Source organism: Stegodyphus dumicola, chromosome 9, assembly GCF_044657685.1.
Source record: "Stegodyphus dumicola isolate Sdum_Otavi_A_Nest chromosome 9, ASM4465768v1".
Lineage (NCBI taxonomy): Eukaryota > Metazoa > Arthropoda > Arachnida > Araneae > Eresidae > Stegodyphus > Stegodyphus dumicola.
The window spans coordinates 18689689-18709452 of NC_140776.1; the positions used below are offsets into that span (position 1 = coordinate 18689689).

The 19764-nt window shown below is 34.8% G+C and overlaps 1 protein-coding gene and 1 long non-coding RNA gene across 7 annotated transcripts in view; one reads left to right on the forward strand and one right to left on the reverse strand.

Annotated features, from left to right (window-relative positions):
- LOC118192095 (cell adhesion molecule Dscam1-like) overlaps positions 1–19764 on the forward strand; it is a 1228438-nt gene that overhangs the window by 655385 nt on the left and 553289 nt on the right. The window lies entirely within an intron of this gene.
- The window catches only part of LOC146995306 (uncharacterized), a 170746-nt gene that overhangs the window by 7166 nt on the left and 143816 nt on the right, over positions 1–19764 (reverse strand). The gene's annotated exons all lie outside the window — the stretch shown is intronic.

The window sequence follows — 19764 nt, forward strand, 5'->3', positions numbered from 1 at the left end:
GATGTTGAATTTAAATAATTTGTAATTGCTTTACTCTTTATAAGAATTATATCGTAGTCGATTTTTGCGATAAAATGTTTTATGACAGCACCAACTACGAGTAGATTCGTAACGAGTATATTCGACAGTTGCTTATAACAAAAGTTATTATTTTTACAATTATTATAACAAGGTCAATAATAAACTGCTTGAGTATTTTTACAGTTCCTATGTTATTTACTCTATAATTACTTACGTATTATTCTTATATTATAACTATATTGTACTTTATATTATAACTGTATAATTATAATAAATTTCTTAAATTGCATCAAATTATTTTTTCTAATCCCCAAAACCAGATACCTTCAAAGAACATGAAAATACTACGAGTTTGATCGTATGTGGCGTAGGTAAAACTAAAACGTTCGACTAAATAACTCGTAACTGGCGCCTAAACAAACTTCGGCCTACGAAATAACACGTGGTCTGCAGCGAAAGTGTTAACAATCAACTTAAACCAAAACCGTCTCTCGGTGAGCCTCAGTATTGAATAATAGCGCACTTTTGTTGCTACCTCTGACGCCGCTAGGACGCTCTTTATCTGCTCTCTTCCTATCCCAATAGTATCAAAAATGTTGATATCCTAGAAACAGGCCGGATTAGAGTGCCAAGTGAATTGTGGCCACAAATGTCAATTGAAATAAAGTTGAATATTTAATCTTACTCGACTGCCAGGTTTCCTCTTTAGTATGGATCTATGGTCTATGTCATCAGTTTTACTACGTCTTTTTTTAAATTTATATATATATATATATATATATATATATGTAAATAAGCAAGAAAAACTTAATGTTTGCTTCTGTTACAAGGGTCTGTTACTCTAACAATTCTAGTGCAGAAAATGTATTTAAATAAAATTAGGAACTTCAGTAAACTTACAGAACTTGTAAAAGCATCATAAATTTTAAATGGTTGTATTTCCGCGAAAAATCAAACATTTCATAACATTTTAAGTTAAACCTGAACTTCTTGAAAACTGAATATCCTCCATATCGCGTACGTATAAACGCCTCATATGCGTTAGAAAAACTCCATTAAATTACGTCACATGCTAACATAAAAAAGTTCCCACGAATTAGTTTTGCGTTCATATTCAACAGAAGATTAAATGAAACGAAGATGAAGTTCTTTCGATGTTCCGTTTTAAGACAAGAATTATTCGAGCATATCCACTTTTCTGTTGAAAGAAGAGTTCGCTTAGTTTAATGCTTTCTAAAACTACAATTTTTAAATCCTAGTAAAATTAAAACGGTGTTAAGGGGGCAATATCCAAAGTATCATACTTCACCCAGTTTTTTCTCTGCATCCATGCTCATTAAATACACGTTTCTGCAACAGTAGAATATGATGTATAAATGTATAAATAAAAGTAATTTAAAAATAAGTATAGTGACAGATATTAAGTCATTGGGTTATCTGCGTATACCTTTGCAATGTTCTAAGACAATTTACATTTATAATATCTTTCGTTGGGTTGGGTACGGCAAAGCCTCAAGGACTATTTGCCTAAGAGAAGGGAAGCCTTCGTGAAGGTCTTTCTAAGGGAAACTGGCTCATATACACGTCAAACATGTGGAAAACCGCGAAAAACGCCCATGCAGCAGTCCGTTCGCGGGTTTCGAAACTCCGACCGAGCTACATGTGTTCAGCGACCTTTAACGCTGGTGTGCTTGCGGGTAAATTTTTTTTTGGGGGGGGCGGGGAGATAATTGCAATCGGGAAGTAAGTACCTTTAAGTTCAGAAATGGGTGTTTACAGTTGTTCTTTCCATTTGCAACGTGATTACCAGCAAATTTCCCTTCGTAAACGTTCTACAAATGCAACCCTGCCGTTACGCAGGTAACGCTTTTGTACATCTATACAACCTAATCAGAAAAGAATGAAGCCCATCAGCTCCGAAGGCAAAAATCTGTTGAACACTGATAGTTCGTCCCGAGTTTAAATCCCAGCATACGAGCTGGTTTCATGGTGCTCCCCATGTGCAATAGAAGTGCAACCTAGTTTCCCTTAAAATGCCTTTCACAAAAGCATATTTTTCCTAAAACAGATATCCTTCGGATGCCTTGCCATAATCAAAAAAATAAACCAAATGCATGAAAGAATAACTACCCCCAAAAAAGTGTTATTTCTCATTTCTATTCATTAAGTTTTTGTAAGAATACCAAAAAATTACAACGGACATCCTAAATAAAAGCTACGCGTATTCAAAAATCCTTCGGTGTCCATTCTTTAAAATGGCGACTGTATGCTTAAAAGTTATTCCTGTACTTTGTATATTTTAGTGAATAATGAATGTAGAGATAAAAGCTGTAAAATTCGAAATTTGGAATACTGAGAATGGATTTTCGTTTTGTTTCCTGAACGGTCAATAATTCAATATACAACTGGAAATCAACGAGTTTCCTTTCAGTTTAGAAAACACCTTAGTAATTTTCTTTCTGCACAGAAATGGTCGCAGTTTTATGAGAGGAACATTTTACTTAGGAGCCGCCCGGACGGGAAAGGGGATAGTGACTCAGTGTACCGTACGGAAGGGCCCAGGTTCGATTCCCGGACAAAGGTGGCGAAGAATACACACCACACTCTTTCCGCGCTTAGCAGTGGCCAGCACCTACAAATGAATAGAGCCCACCATTGAAATGAATTAATTTAATGAGAAATATATCTGTAATGAAATTCGAGGAAATATGTTTAAATGAAATGCAGGAAAAATGCGTATAATTTAATATTACGTAAAAGTAAGTTATGTGTTTTACACATCAGATTTTTTCACTTAGTACTCTCACACCTTTTCTTTTTTGCTTTGGAAAAGCTGACAATTTTCTCTCGGTTCTGCTAGCGTAAAAGCTTAAGTCTTCAAAAATGCCAGCTGCAAATTCGGGGATGTCTCTATAAATAACCACTCCATATGCCTAGAAAAAAATTGAAATTTTCTTGTGAATATAAATGACTCGCATCATAGAAAACGTTGTAAATACCTCATGGGGAATGCGAACATTAAACTGTTTCTCCTTAACGCACGAAAAAATATATTTCGTTCCAGAAATCACTGCCCAAATAAACTCTAAAACGTAAATCAGCTCTCCTTAAACTGTAAACTGACCATCAGCGGCCGAGCGGTAAAGTCGCTGAACACTGGTATTTCGGTCCGAGTTTCGAATACTACTAACAACCTGGCTGCATGGGCGTTTTCATGGTTTTCTCCATGTGTAACGTGTATGTGCCTTAGAAAATCATCCACAAAGGCATTCCTCTCCTTAAACAAAGAGCCCTCAAGGCTTTGCCGTAATCGCATAAACCAAACTTTAAAATTCAGAGCCGATTAACAAGCAACTCATCCTGGCTCTCGGAGCCATATTTAGTAGATGGTGTTGCACGGAAAGCTTCAGAAAATATCGGGTCTTCTGGAATTTTCCCGAAATATCAATAAAGTTTCTAACTAGAAATAATCAAATGTCGCCAACTTGCCTACAAAAATTGTGGTTAGAAATATAAATAACATGTGACCTTATGAATATATATGGCACACAGCAAAGTACAGATTTGTAAATAATTCGTGGGGGATTGCGAACATTAAACAATTTCTTCTTAACGCATGAAAAACATCTTTTGTTCCAGAACAAATTCTAAAACGAAATTCAGCTCTCTTTAAACCGCAAACTCTTCAGATATTATTAACAAGGACACACTCTTGCTGTCGGAGCCATATTCAGTATATGGTGTTACATGAGAAGCTTCAGAAAACATCGGTCCAATGAAATTTTCCCGAAGTTTCAATAAATAGATTAAACAATATTAAACAATTTCTAACTAGAAAATATGAAATCTCGCCAACTTGCCTACTATAAATATAGTTAAGAATATAAATGGCATTTATATTCTTAACCATAGTTATGTGAATACAAATGACATACAGCAAAGTAAACTTTTTACTTTGCTGTATGTTCTTGATGAATACAAATGACATACAGCAAAGTAAAAAGTTGTAAATAACTCACGGGGAATGCGAATATTAAACAATTTCTCCTTAACGCACGAAATCGTATTTTCCGTTTCAGAAGTCATTTCCGGAATAAACTCTAAAAGAAAATTTAGCTCTCTTTAAACCGTAAGCTCCTCAGATCCGATTAAAAAGCGACTCCTCCTGGCCCTCGAAGCCATAATTAGTAAGTCACACGAGAAGCCTTGGACAGAATATATCGGTCTTACGAAATTTTCCCGAAATATGAAAGAAGTAGCTAAAACTTTTCAGAGCTGATAAACAAGTGACCTTTATTCTGGCTGTCGCAGCAGTATTTACTATATGGTGTTACAACACGCTCCTGGAAGCTTCAGAAACTATCGGTCTTATAGAATTTTCCCGAAAACGTTCAGAAAGTTCCTAACTAGAAATAACGAAATGTCACCATCTTGGCTAAAAAATTTGGATTAATACCTGGTCTATATCTCGAACTCTAATTGAGGTATTTTTACAATTTATTCTTTACTGTATTAAGAATTGAAAGTTGTACAACTCTATGTACAAAATAAAAAATTATCCATAAAACATGTGGCCACAAATTTATGCGCAAAATTAATCCAGAAACTACTTACTTAAAATGCAGCAAGTAAACAAATAAAGCAAAGAAACAAAGAAATAAACAAATAAGCGAAGCAAAATATTACAACAGTAACACAAAAACAACAATGCAATCAAATGTACTCAAGTATTTCAAAAAGCTATTGGAAGTCCTTTTCATTATCAGAAGCTTTTAGCTAAGTGGAATGAGGAATATATATTATCTTGTAAATGCTGAGGTCACCGAAAAGGTCTTCCTTTTTATTTACCATAGACTGCATTCCGATTCTTTCCTCTCTATAAATTTTAAAGTGTCTCAGCTTTTATTTGATGACGGTAAATTTGCAAGTTACCTGTTTCGTTTTAATCTAAGATCAAACAATTTATGTGAATGTTCAAAAAGAGAACCTCAGGATGTAAAACATTTGATTTTCTCATGCCCTACATTTGATGGCCCTAGATTATGCCTGCAGAACCATTTGAAAATGTTCGGAGTGACTTGGACAGTGAACTTATCTGTTTTTGTGAAGTCCAGAGTGCTGTTCTCTGCTTTTGTTCGTTTTATTTATGGATGTAATTTTTAAAGTTTTAGTTAACTTACTTCTGTAAGCCCCATGTCGTACATGTGTCACACATGGAAGCGGTGTAGCACCAGGGTGCCTGGGTCAAGGACTCTACCCCCTTGTCGAAGTAGAAATAAAGTGTGCGTCGAGTTCCAATAAAGATCTAAAAATGCCATCTGGGAAAGCTGAGAAAGGGGAAACGAGCTAACTTTAACCTGAGTCTAGAGATGCATATAATACAAACATACAGTATAGATAGTGTGAGTCAACTGGTGCACTTAAATTATATTATTAGTCACAAATGTACAATACTGGTAAAGTATGTCAATTTAAATAATATGTGTACTAAGTATGGCCATAGGCCGTTTACAATTATTTGGGTCATTCACATCATAATCGTAAGCCCCTTATAACAGGGTTGTTGATACTTTGGAGGTTAGCATAAAAATACTTCAGTTGTTCAATGCCTAATTCATCATGAAGTTTTTGATTTCGAACGTACCAGTGCGGGTTTGTGACATGTATTATAAGGGCACAATTTTGTGCCTGCTGTAACTTTTTCCTATACGATTTACATGAACATGCCCAAACATGGCAGGGATAGCATAGTATGGAACTCAATACAGTTTTATAAATAAGCAGCTTGTTATCTATTGAAAATTCAGTGTTTCGAGAAATTAAGGGGTGAAGTGTAGCTTTACTAACGCGAAACATTTTAAGGATAGATGTTATGTGTGGGTACCATGAGAGAGTTTTACTGAGGATCACCCCAAAATAAATGACTTGCTTGGCCCATGGGATGTCTTCTCCATAAAGTTGTAGGTTTTTATTGAATTTGTTTTTCTTGGTAAATAGGATTGCTTGAGTAATGAAATAAATGACTTGCTTGACCCATGGGATGTCTTCTCCATAAAGTTGTAGGTTTTTATTGAATTTTTTTTCTTGGTAAATAGGATTGTTTGAGTCTTATCTACATTAACTTTGAACTTCCATTTTGTCAGCCAAGTCTCGAGTATGTTTATGCAGTCATGTAATCATTGTATTGTTGGGCTAATAAATGCACTTTATGAGAGGATCGCAGTGTCGTCTGCATACTTGCGAGTGTTGTGTTCTGTGTGGTGGAAATGTCGTTTCACGTAAATATTAAATAAAGTGGGTTCAAGCAGTCTCCCATGGGGGACTCCAGCAAGGATTGCCCTACGTGTTTATAGTGTATTTGAGACGCGAAGACAAAGTGTCTACCGGTTAGGTAGGATTTGTTGTACATATGTGGTCTATGGGAGTCATATGGGAGTCTGCATGTTTTCAAATTAAAACAAATAGTATGATATACAGAGTTATTAAAAGCTAATAAATTTTAGCAATAAATTACTTAATCAAAAATTAAGTTTTAAAATATAGTGAACTAGCCGCTATGTAGCTTTAAGTGTACCGGAAAGCAAACGTCCTCTCGACAAACTTCCTATCCGAGTATCTCCCGACAAGCGCCCAGTATCCAAGAGAAACATTAAATTTAAAAACTGAACAGAATTATCACCTTAATTTCTCTGAGTGGTAACAGTGCAATAGTGATAGATAATGGCTGCGTGCTATCGATTTGGTACGATTTCATCAAAAACAAAAATTTAAGAAACTCATTCGAATTTTAAAAAAAAATCGTTTCGAAGTGCTCTTGTCTAGATGCACCCTATGTACCAAGTTCCGTAGCCCTTAATCTATTAGCTTATGCGTAGCACGAACAAAAGACACACACAAACAGACTCTTCTTTTTATTATACGTAGAGATAATCAAGAGTTATTTAATATTTTAACATAAAAGACTTTTGCAGTGTAAAAGTTTTTGTTGCTTAAAAACTCATAAAAAAGAAAATTTAAAATGCTTCTGTAACCTTCAATATTTTTAAACATATTACTACTGAATCTAATTTGAGAATAACCTATTTTAAATCATATTAAACAGAAAGTAAATGTTCGACTTCCCCTCCATATTTGTAGTTTAGATATGCTACGGCACGTGCACAGAAACTGTACACCTATTTATTTCAAAATAAATGACACTGCATGTCTTTTCGTGTACATTTTTTTTTAAAAAATGATAAAGTTATTTTTATATTGGTCAGTATTTTCATTCCTTCGAATATTCTAGAAATATAAAAAAAAAGTAAATGAAAAAAAATTGTAAAAAGCGTTTTTTTCTGTTTGACATACGATGTAAGATATAAAATGAACCACGTCTTAGATACGTCATTAGCACATTTTTTCTCGAAACTTCGTAAAAAACCGTATTTAAGCACAGGTGAGTTATTTTTTCCTTCGAGAATTTCCTCAATGCTGTTATAACTTTAATTACTCAACATTCTTTTACTTTAAGAAGAGCAATTCATCTCCTAATTTATGGTTTTTCTGGCCAAATTATGATCTTCGTGCTGTGGTATCAGGAAAATGTTTTAATGCCCTTCTTATTTTTTTTCTTTTCTAACAAAAGCACTGTACGCTTGCGTGATGTAGAAAAAGATTTATTAGCACGGTACTACGTTTATAGTAACGTCTGAGAGATTTAGATAGGTGTTTAGATAGTGGAATTTTTAATTATATCTTTAAAAGGATTTTGGGTGAAAGAATGTTTCAAAGTAATTAAAAGAATTTTCTTTGCTGATATTTCACCTAAAAGATTTAAACAAAGAAGTCATTTTTTAGTTATTTCTGACCTCATTTCTGAGTTTGTGCTTTGTTATAGTACTGAAAGTGATATTTTGCACTACGTTCGAATCAAAAATGGAAACATCAATGTTGAAAGGTGTCACGAACACAATACACAAGGTGTATTTTCATGTTTAAAACATAGATAAAATAAAGATGAGTGTCAAGGACTTTCGCATTAGACCTTAGTATTTAACTACCTATTACATTGGTAATGATATTTATATCTGCATTTGAAGATGCTTTCGTTGCATAATAGACGTAAGTGGCAAGATTCCCTATGATTGAATTTATAACAGTTTTGAAATTTATAACAGTTTTGAAAATGAGGTCAGAAATAACTAAAAAATAAAATCTCACGTATACAGCCTAGTCTACCTTTGCTCTTGTTTGTCTACTTTTTCAAATATCTGGCAACCTTCTTTCCTCCTAGAGGTGTCCACCAGCGGTCTCTAAACGTCTCTGAACACTCGTAGTTTAATCCGAGATTCGAATCCATCGAAAGAGCTGGCTGCATGGAGGTTTTCGTAGTTTTCTCCGTGTGTAATTTGTATATAAGCCGCTTTCCCTTAGAAAGGCCCTAACAAAGGTATTTCACCTCTAAGGCATATAGCCCTTGACTGCTTTGCCTTAATCAGGTAAACTAAATCAAACCAAACTAAACGATTTCTGTTTGAAATAAACTAAACTGTAACCATGCGCAGGTCACGGAAACTATACAAAACGTAAATTAAACTAAATAATACCCTTACAAAAGTGACACCTAAGAAATGACTGTACCATCACGAAAGCGCGTAAATTTTTCAGGAGAGTCAACTATTTATTCCTACACTTCTAAAGAGATTTTATCTCTAAATGATAACTTTACAGCTTGACGGTTCAAATGATTCATAAACTGCTGTATTTACAATATAGTATAAATATTTTGGCAACAGCCAAATATACAGACTTAATTCGACAGTTGCAGTCGAAAGACTGCGCCTACATGCAGCCCATATTGTTAAAGAAACATTCCCAAAAGTACACAAACTTCTGTATACCTTCTGCAAAAACGTCGGCAGACAAAATTCTCCCACCGCAGCTTGGATATCTTAATCGATGGTGAAGTGGGATCTTCCTGACATAAATTTCCAAGGCTCGAAGATGAAATGGTTACTGGCGTATAGACATTACATGTAGAGGAGGCAGGAAACTCTCAGAAGATTCGTCATAGGATATTTGGTAGGAAAACACCATTTGAGGTTTCGTACTATCTCGAAGTTAGACAATAAATATCACAAAGCAACTTTGTTGCGGTTAGCCTCTGTTGGTTTCCCAGTAGCATGCGTCATTAACCATGCCACACTGTTTGAGCCATTAATGCGATGGTTGCAGTCGAGAGACTGTGCCTACATATGCAGCCCATATTGTCAAAAAAACATTTCCAACAATTACAATAACAAGTTTCTGTATACATTCTGTAAAAAAATCAGCAGGCTGGAGTTAAAACATTCTTCCATTGCAGCTTGGATATCTTAAGCAATGGTGAAATGGAATTTTTCTGACATAAATTTCAAGAGCTCGAGGCTGAAATGGTTATAGGCATAGAGGTCTGCATTATATAAAGAGTAGGCAAGAAACTCCAAAAAAATTCGTCATAATGATGTTTAGTAGTATAAACAGCACCTAAGGTTTAGTACTATCGGGAAGCTAGGCAGTTTGACGAGACAACTTCTTTGGTATCTGCGTGTTTCTCGAAAATTCTTCAGGGTTTTCAAGTGGCATGAGTTATTAATCATGCCACATTGTTTGATCCATTAAAAACAACAACAGTTAAGTAGAATCAATTGAAAAACACTAAAAAAACATCGAAGATGGATTGGAGAAAGCTGTTGACATAGCTTTGCCATCATTCCCGATGAGCGGACTTTGTGCTGCAGAGGTGCGTAATTATTATTATTATTATTTATGTATTCCACCCTAAGGAATTACACGGAGGAGAGGCATTCCTTCGTGGAAGCCTTTCTAAGTGTAACTGGCTCGTATGGAAGTTACACATGGGGAAAACCACGAAAACGTCCATGCAGCCAGCTCGTTCGCGGGATTCGAAACTCAGACCGAGTTACCAGTGTTCAGAGACTTTACCGCTCGACCGCTGGTGGACCTATAGGTGCGTAATGGTGATCACAAATTGAGTTATCAGTTATCAGACGTATTTCAGCTATTGCATGTCGGGTACAGGTCTGTCTATCTACAGGTGACCTACCTTTCGAAGAAGAAATTTTTGCCGGGAAAAGTAATTTCATTTGTTTAAGAACATTGTCATACCGAACTTGTTCATCATTCGCGATCAATTTCGCGAACAAAATGTGTTAACATTTAATTCTCATTTTAGTATCTAAGCAGAAATGTACTAGAACAAATTGCATTTATAGCAGCTACTTATTTATCTAGTGTATTAACATTTCATTTTGTCTTAAATTTGTATCATGTGTTATGTTTTAGCTTTATTTAAGATGGCGCTTTCGCCTTAATGCGTTAACATTTGCAGGAAATTATAATTTTCTGTATACTAAATTAAACTCTAAAACAGCCACTGTGAGTGATTAAATATTTTGTGTATCTCTCAAAGACTTTTCACTGAAATGGAGTGTTAATGTGATGATTTTGTTGCCAGCATACGAACTGAATCTTAATCTGCAGAACTTGTTACTATGAGTAATAACTTACCTAAAAGATTATTAGAACTAATGCTTAAGTTATCTGCTTAACCTGAATGCATTTTTGTGCCAATGCCAATGAGGGAAAATTTCGGAGTACCTGCAGTTAAAAACAATCTACCTCCACATCAGAAGAGTAAGTTTGTGCAGAATTGGGGGAAAACAGAAAAGAGGGATAAAGGAATAATAATAGGAAAGCCAACATAGCTACGTAGGTGGGAAAAATAAGTGAAATAGGTGAGAGAAATCATAACTAAGTAGAAAAAGAGATGAAAAATTACTGGTAATGGCGTTTTAATCATAAAATAAAAAAGGAGATAGGTGAGCTGGATCAAGGCCCGTAGTCACGAAAAGAGGTGAAAAGTAAAAAGCAGGTGACTTAACTGTATTCAGATGGCAAAGCATTTTTGTGTTGATTGATGCCTTCCTTTTGTATACTCACATTGCACCAGGAAGAAGGGGCTCCCAAACCTAGTTTGAGATAGACAGTTAAGCGCCAATCCCTAGTGGCGATCCAAAAAGACATAACCCCCCGGACAACCAAGAGGGACACTCAGTCTATAAAATTGCACACAAGTCAGAGGTGGACGGCAACGTATCCACCATCAAGGAGAAGAACATTGTAAATCATAGTCCCCGAGTGCTGACCAATTGGACCCAACCCCCAAGGACTATCTTTTCTAAATCTAACCCTGTCACGTCTTCAAAACAAGGGCAGAGAAGGCAGTACCATATGGTCTCTGCCGAGCCTGAACCTACCACCGCTTAAATGATAGCTCTAGTACTTTTATACTTTGATATAATACTTTTCGTCAGTTTCAACAGTAATTTTATCCAGCTATTTCTGGAACCTTAATTAATCGTGTTATGGGAGACACACATACAATAAATACATCTTAGGAGAACCTTAATTAGGAACTGCTGGATAAGTGTAAGGAGATGGCCCAGGCTAGTGTGAGGTGTCAGGAGGATCCTCAGAAAGTATTGACATTGTGTCAAAGCTCTTCAGACAGACAAATATTTCCATTTTGAGAGTTTACTAGAAAGAAGGTTTTTGCAAAATCTTGGAATTGTGATAATTCTCTCAGCTGAAAAGTCTCTCAGTAAGATTCCCAAATAAAGATGGAACCAAATAAGGTTGCTATTTGACTAACATAATTTTACTGATATAAGACCTTTTAATATAGTTATACAAAATTAAAATGTTTACATATGCCTTCTACAGAGATTTTTTTCTAATGGCAGATTCTGAACAGTTACAGTGTAACACAGTTCATTAATCTATACAAGGCCATATGTGGTGGTCTCTTTATTATGAAGCCACTTAATAAGTGGGCCACCGTCGCCTCCTATGAAAGGGATAGACATTTACAAAAATGCCTTCTCCGGGATTCGAACGCAGGCCGTTCTCTATCTCAGTTAGGCTTCCCTAACCACTATACCGTCTGGGCGGCTTCTTCTACAGAGAAATATACTGCTTGAAAGTCGCTCTTTGTCCTATGAAGTTTGACTTTAAAGAAATCTATTTCATAAGAAACCAGATTATCCACTTAAAATTACCGACTTAAACAACCTTTTTTCATGAAAGGAAACAGAAAAAATCTCCTATTTTATGTGACGTATTGAAATACGATTATATTACGTACCAAAATCTGAATTTATAAAAGGCTTTGTAGTTTACATTTAAAATTATCTGCTTTAAAATGTATCTTTCGTAAGTATATTCCCAAACTTGGTTGCAAGTTGTATTACTATCCCCAAAATAATTTTAACGATTATCTCGGGTAATCTTAACACTTCGAATTTCGTAAAAATACTGAATTGGCTATTAAAATCAAAATGCTTAAAATGCTTTTCTCTTTGATTTTGAAATGCTCTGGCCCACCAGCGCCGAGCGGTAAAGTCTTTGAATACTGGTATTTCGGTCCGACATTCGAATCTATTGAACGGGCTGGCTGCATTGGCATTTCCGTGTTTTTCCCATATGTAACGTGCATTGGAGTCCGTTTTCCTTAGAAAGTTCTCGACGAAGGTATCTCTCTCCTTATGCAGGTAGCTGTCGAGGCTTTGCCGTAATCACATAAGCCAAACCAAACCTTTAAGTCCTTTATAAAACTTCACTTTTCGCATATTGCTACTAAATAATGTAATAATTAAAATTAAAATAACATCAATTTTCTTTTATTCGGTTTATAGGAAGTTATTAAAAAATTAAATATTTATTTTATTTATATATTGGAAATGTATGTCTACCATCAGTTATTCAAGAAATATTTAGGCTTGCAAACTTTCTCAAGTACCATGTGGTTCTACAAAATTTACGCTCAGTTTCTGAGCTAAAATTCTGAAAACTATAATAAAAAAGCCTACGTTTTAAGAAGCACGTATCCTTAACGCTTGTAAAAGAACTGGAAATGTTTTTATTTCAGTTGCTATCTGAAACGAGAAACTGATAGATACTACCAAAAAGTCTAGCTTCGAAGCATTTCACTTTGAAGTTTTAATGGTCAATTACCATTAAAGTTAATGCAGACACGTTTTTGTGCGAGACTGTTTTAAAGATTTAAAGAGACATTTTCATTGCTGTTCACAATGTTGGCTTGTTTTTTTAAAAATTACTAAGCGCATTGCTCGGGAACTGTTAGTTATATTTAATGTCATATATCGGTATTAAATAGATCTTACAATAATAGTGTTTTAATTCCCACCTAAATGATTGTCTTATTCCGAATGTAATCCATTTTGAATCAAACTTTGCAAAGACCTTTTGGTTACGTTTTAAATCTCGCAGATGCTCGTCTTCATCTAATGCACGCGGTCAGTAAGTTAGCAACTATGCTGATCTGAAGTGGAACCAATCTTTTCGAATAATTTTCTGTGTGATACTTTTTTCACATTATATTATGCCTTATTCAGAATGTGTGCTCTAAATTAAGTTAAACAGTGATTTTTTGAATCAGAAACACAAGGAATTATATTATTAGTTAGTCTTTTAATTTCATTTGAAGAAGTTCTAAATCTCTCTGCTGTGTATATGATCAAGTTCTCGATGTCGTCCAAGTAATTTTAGTAACAGTAATTATCATTTATTGCTACTGAAGTTTGAATTAAGTTTGAATCTACTTCTGTATTTATCAAACTATACTAATGCAAGTCAGCAATTTATTTTTACTTCTATCATCAGCTCCAAAGGGTGTATCAGTATAGCAGTGACAAAGTTTTAGGAGGGATAGGGTATACCTAGGCGATGGTAAATCATATAAAAATGCATGGTCGGAAACGCTTTCATAGCGCGGTAGTGACGTCAGAAAAGTCAAGAAAGAAAAGACACGAACGTGGTGAGAAAACATGTTTATTTCTCGGAGGACACCAAAAAAGAAAGAAGACATAGCATAAAGAGACAACGATCATCATCAAAGAAGATGTTTGAAATTACGACCCGGACTGTTATGCAGGAACCGTGCGTCATGCATCTTCCATGCCATCTTCCATTCCTGATGCAGATCTTCCGTGCGACAGAAAAGTGAGGCCTGCATCACGGTAGGAGTCGTAATTTCGAACACCTTCTTTAACGAGGATCGTTGTTTGTTTTTGTTCTGATTTGGAGGTTTTTGCTGTACTAAACATAATAATGCATGTTTTCTCTCACTGTTTGTGTCCTTCCGTTTTATGTCGTCACTACTGCGCCAAGAAAGCGTTTGCGAATATGCATTCCTATGTGAATACCCATTGCCTAGGTCTACTCTATCTCTCCTGAAAGTTTGTCACCGCTGTACTTATATACCCTGGATATAAAGGGGAAAATATATGGGTCACTTCCCTGCTTTGCATTTAACCCCTTCTTGGTCGGAATGTTTTTTCAAATTTCTGACCCAAAATAAGCATTTCTTTAGTTGCTGAAAATTAATTTTTGTTTATCCTAAATTCGAAAATGCAAAATATTTTTGTCAGTAAACAGATTTTGATAGATGTACGGGTGGTCAAATATGTGATATCCCGTCCACTGATCACCAGTTTTCCATGCAATACACCTAAGTTTTAAATTTTAAAAAAATACGTTGTGATACTATATTTATTAACTCTATTGTTTTGATGTGCTTAATACAAATATCTAAATAAAAATAATTATTAAAATTAAGTAAAAACCGCTTTAGAAAATGGATTTTTCTTCCCGTTAAAACAGCCTTACAACCTGCCTTGGACATCAGAGCATAAAATCCACATTTATCACAAGAATAGAATCATTTATTTAATCAAAAACATTTTTTTTTTTGCTTACTTTATCAAAAAATTGCCTTTGAATATAAAAATTATCTTCAATGTTTTTTTTAGTTGAAATTCTAACAAATATCAGGCGTATATTCAATAACAGTTATTCAAGATATATAACAGATATATTTCGATTGATATCGTTATTATTCTACTATTCTGGAAATAAGTTTACTCCTGAGGTTAATATGCATTTCCATCCTGGCGTATAACATTCAAACTCTATTGTTGCGTATTATACTTTTGCATAAAAATGTATGCTTTATGTATTTAGTATTTAATTAAGACAAGGCAAGCAATTATTAAGACAAGGCACTGTATTATACCAAAAAATAGCAATTTTGATATCATCAAATTTTTCTGTTAGAACCTGTTTTACGGCCTGTGTAGGCACTAAGAGATATTAATGAATTCAGCGTCTCAAAGATGAAGTATAGCTTACCTCTTTTTGAAAAACACGCCTCTTCATCAGTTGGTAAAACCACCACTCAAAGATTTTTTAAACATATTCAGCAAAACAATGTTTCGAAACTTGAATGCGCATAAATCGCAGTACATCAGTTGAGTGCGCATAAGTTTCCATTATTAAGGAATGTTTTTTTTTCAGCCGCTTTCTCTCCATTTTTGTATTCCCATTTGAGATAATTAGTCTTCTCTTTCTATAGTAGCGGTAGCTTTTTCCGCTCCAACGAAGTTAGTTAGTGCCAGTCAGGCTCATAATGCAGCATTTTGTGTCGAATAATGCTAGCTATTATTCGTTGTCAAATGCACTTTTCCAAGCTGGTTTCACGAGAATGTGAGTGAAAAACCTCCTTTTTAACCCTCCAATGAATTATGGACCGTAATTTGTGTATCGAAGGATGGCTTTCATATTCGTTACAGATGAAACTTTCCGCCAGATTCTGATCTATCCTATTTCAGGTTGGATGTACATCGGAAGAAAAGGAGTCGAAGTACAAAATGAGAGGATCATTTTGGAATTATAATCAAGGAAATTCCACTCATTTATAACATTTTGGGTAGCTTTGAATTTTTAGGGTTAAACCGGGTTGAATGTCTCTAAAACATCATCCTGGAATGATATGGATAATGATATGGATATTGTCTACCTATTAGTGTTTATTACCACATTCGTTAATAGCCATAATGCAGAGAAGTGGTTAAATACTCTCTAAAGAGTTTTGCATAATTCATTAGGGAGTAGGATTTTGCAGCAGAGCCTCTGGCAGAATTTTGTTCCAAGCACAGAATCATGTTTACGCGATTTTCGGGTCATTTCTAGACTTCTGTCAATAGTAATTTAACCCATGAAAACTAACCTAATCTGTCTTCAGTTTTACTGCATTAGTCTACGTTTCTGACGTCATAACTTGTATGTTGTCATTGGTAAGAATTTGCCAGTTCTGCTTCATCCTAGCAGTGTATGCGTCGAGAAGAAAAAATATTGATGAAGGAATACAAAACACGTTCACAGGTATCAAAATAAGTAATTATATGAAGAAGCACGAAGACCTGTTAATGAAAATTGTAGCGCTGAATGCGCGTGGGACAAAACGTTACAAGACATAGCGTGCAGCTTTCATTCACGAATTCAGCGCGTTCTATTTATAGGCTTCATAACCAACGTCCGTTGGTACATTCGGAACGGAATTCAGACTAAAAATGTGAGAGCTTGCCTTTGCATATGTGTCACTAAATTCCAATAAGGTTAAAATAAATTATCACAGTTACTAAAATCCAGTTGTACAGTACTAAAAGTTCATTGCACAGTTTTGTTTTCTACAATTAACTCTAATTGTTCACATCAGTCTTTCATAATTCTGGCTGCTAATTTTTCCTTCACATTAATGTTACTCTATTACTAATAGAAATTTATTGTATCTGGATGGATTCTCTATAATTACAAATGAAATATAAACTAGAAATATATTATTGAATATATCGATACAGTAAAATAACAACACAAATTATATAATAACCGTGTCCCCAAATACTTGAAAAACGCATTTATAAATATCAGTATATATTATACAGAAGAAATACTCGTCAGGCGTACACCCTAAGAAGGGTGGTAATTTCATACTGGCATAGGTATTTAATAAAACTCGGATTAATACTTATCTAATACACAAGTTAATACTTATTAATACTTATCTCGGATCAATATAGTATTACAAAACATCTGAACCAATCTTAAAGATTTTAACTAAATTTCCTGCGATATTTTTCAATTAAATGTGATATTACAGTGATATTATACAAGTGATATTATAGTTATATTACATAAGTGATATTACAGTATTTCAATTGTTTTACGATGACAAAAAATCATGAAACGTGAAACTGTAGCAAAGAATATAATTACAAATATCTATGCATTTATTTTTCCTTATAAAATAGAAGATTTTTAGGCTCTATGAATGATATTCTCTGTTGATTCTAAAATATCTTTTCTGCGAGTCTCAACTGCATATTCTTCTGCTATTTATTTGAATGACACATTGCAGGAAATTTGAAAAATAAAATGATAAAAATGTTTTTCTTTTATCGTTATAAGATCCCAGTTTAAGCATTTCTTCCCTACCTATGAAACTGAGAAATCTGATCAGGTGTCCACTGGGAAAAAAATGGAGCAACCGAAACAAATAAATCTAAACTGGACATTAGGAAAAAGATATAGAGGAAAACGAAATCCAATATCCTTCCCAAAAATGTGCTTTATCGCAATTTCTTTCTACTAAGTGAACATTCAGGAACGTATCTGTAAATAGTGCATTTAACTTTTTTCTTTTTGACACTATTTGAATTTAAGAGACAATGGATTAGAATAAATGTCTTCAGACTGAGGTTTTATGCGTATCAGGTAAGATATCTTATCTTCAGTACTTCAGTGTTATTTATTATTTGCAGCGCTTTGCAAGGCATAGAAGCTTTGAAGCATGTAATATAGTTGAGACAAGATGTATATCAATACTTTTTTTCAGTTTTTAAGTCTGTAGCTGTATTTGGATGAATATTACTGTGGATCCCCAGATAATGCTTTTCAAGAACTACTGCAGGTAAATGAAACTGAAGGTATTAAGAACGTTATAAATAAAATGATATTATTGTAAATGCTCAAATAAGAAAGTATAACTGATGAACTAAACATGAAACGAACTCCGGACCTGGGGTGCTGCTGCGTAACGGGCTAGACACTGCGCCGCCGAACCTTAAGTTTTCTATGTAAGAACTCAAATAATTCAGCCCTGAACAATATGTAATCCTACAAATGATTGACAAATATTCAAAAGCTTGCACTGATGATATCATTTGTTCAGAGCTTGCCTCATAAGGTATTCTTCCCGCCTTCTTAGCATGCCTTCGTAGTGTGATGGTCTGCACGCTGGGCGCGCATTCCAGAGTTCCGAGGTTCGATTGCCTGCGAAGGCGTTGCTCATTTTTCAAGTCTCTACCAAATGTACCTACAAATACCTAATGCCTCTACAACTGGGAAGTTCCTTCCCTTAGCGAAAGACTTTTCCAGAACTTCTTATCCGCGAGGGGAAGAGCTGAAAAGGGAAGTGACGTAGTTACCCCAAAAACCGCTCGAGGCAGGCTGGTACGCATGTTCCTAAAACGTACTCGCCGTACCCCCTGCTGTGACAATGCTGAATCACTATTGGCTAACCGACTTGCTACGTAAAAAACGACACATGTTTGGTCATGTGACAAGCCGAGCATGGATTCTGAAGTGTTGTGAAAGTGTAATTTGTAGTTTGCTGTATAAGACGTAATAAATTTTGTATGCATATACAATTCTGAATTAATAATAAACCACTAAAGGGTACAGCTGGTAAAGAATATATATAGAACACAAACCTCTTCAGACATAACGCTTGAAGTATTTTATTTGGACGGCATAAGATATGTTTACTAGGAAGACAAATTTCGGCAAACAAAATATATAATTATGCAAAAGAAATTTCGTTGCCGGAGCATAAAAGTATCTATTATTGTACTTTAGATTTTCAAATATCAGAGGTTGTGATATAATGTAAGAGAATTATGATTTAACATTAGACATTAAATTTTGAGGGAGTTGGAGCTTGGCATGAAGGGATTTTTTATTTATTTTATAATAAATCAAGATTGGTTTCGTATTTTTGAAAATTTTTGGCAGAAGAACAGTTTAATCTTTTAATATTTCATTGGTATGTTAATATTTCTGGAACTAAAATTAAAAAATGGAGGACTGTTAATATTTGCAGTAATAACCGATATTCTAAAAAAGAATATTGTTTTCGATTATTTAAAAATATAGAGCAACTTCTGATGATGTCCGTCTTTTAAAAAGGTACAAAAAGGCAAACTAGAACACTACTTTGTCATTGTCACAAGTAATATATCAAAAACATTGTTTCAGTTTTGGATGTGGGTATTCAGTTGCATACTAATTTATGTGAATCACAGGAAAAAAATAAGCATTCAAAAACTTGGAAACAGTCATTATGGTATTTCTAGGCAAAGTTTGGCATGGTGAATTAATAATTTCAAAAAGTTGTGCAGTGGATTTGTCGTTCGGAAAGCACTTTGCAAGGTTGGAATGTGTTCAGAATATCATGGTATGCCTTGAATAATAAGAAGAAATGCTTACCAGCAAGGGTCAGAATTCAATAGAGCCAGGATTGTTGCCTATAGAGTGTGTGTATTATCGTTCTGTCATATCGCCCGTTGCACTAGTCAACATCCAACCAGTGTTAAGCGAATATGGCATGTGTAGGATATGGCTAAGCGAATATGGCTGAGGATTATCCTGAACGTCATGCAGGATCTCATTGCCGTCCCATGATTAATACCCGAAAGGACAGGCATATTGTGAGGTCAGCCCTCCAAATTTACAACCACATCACAGACCATTAGTCAGAAAATGGGCATATTTGCAGCATGCTCA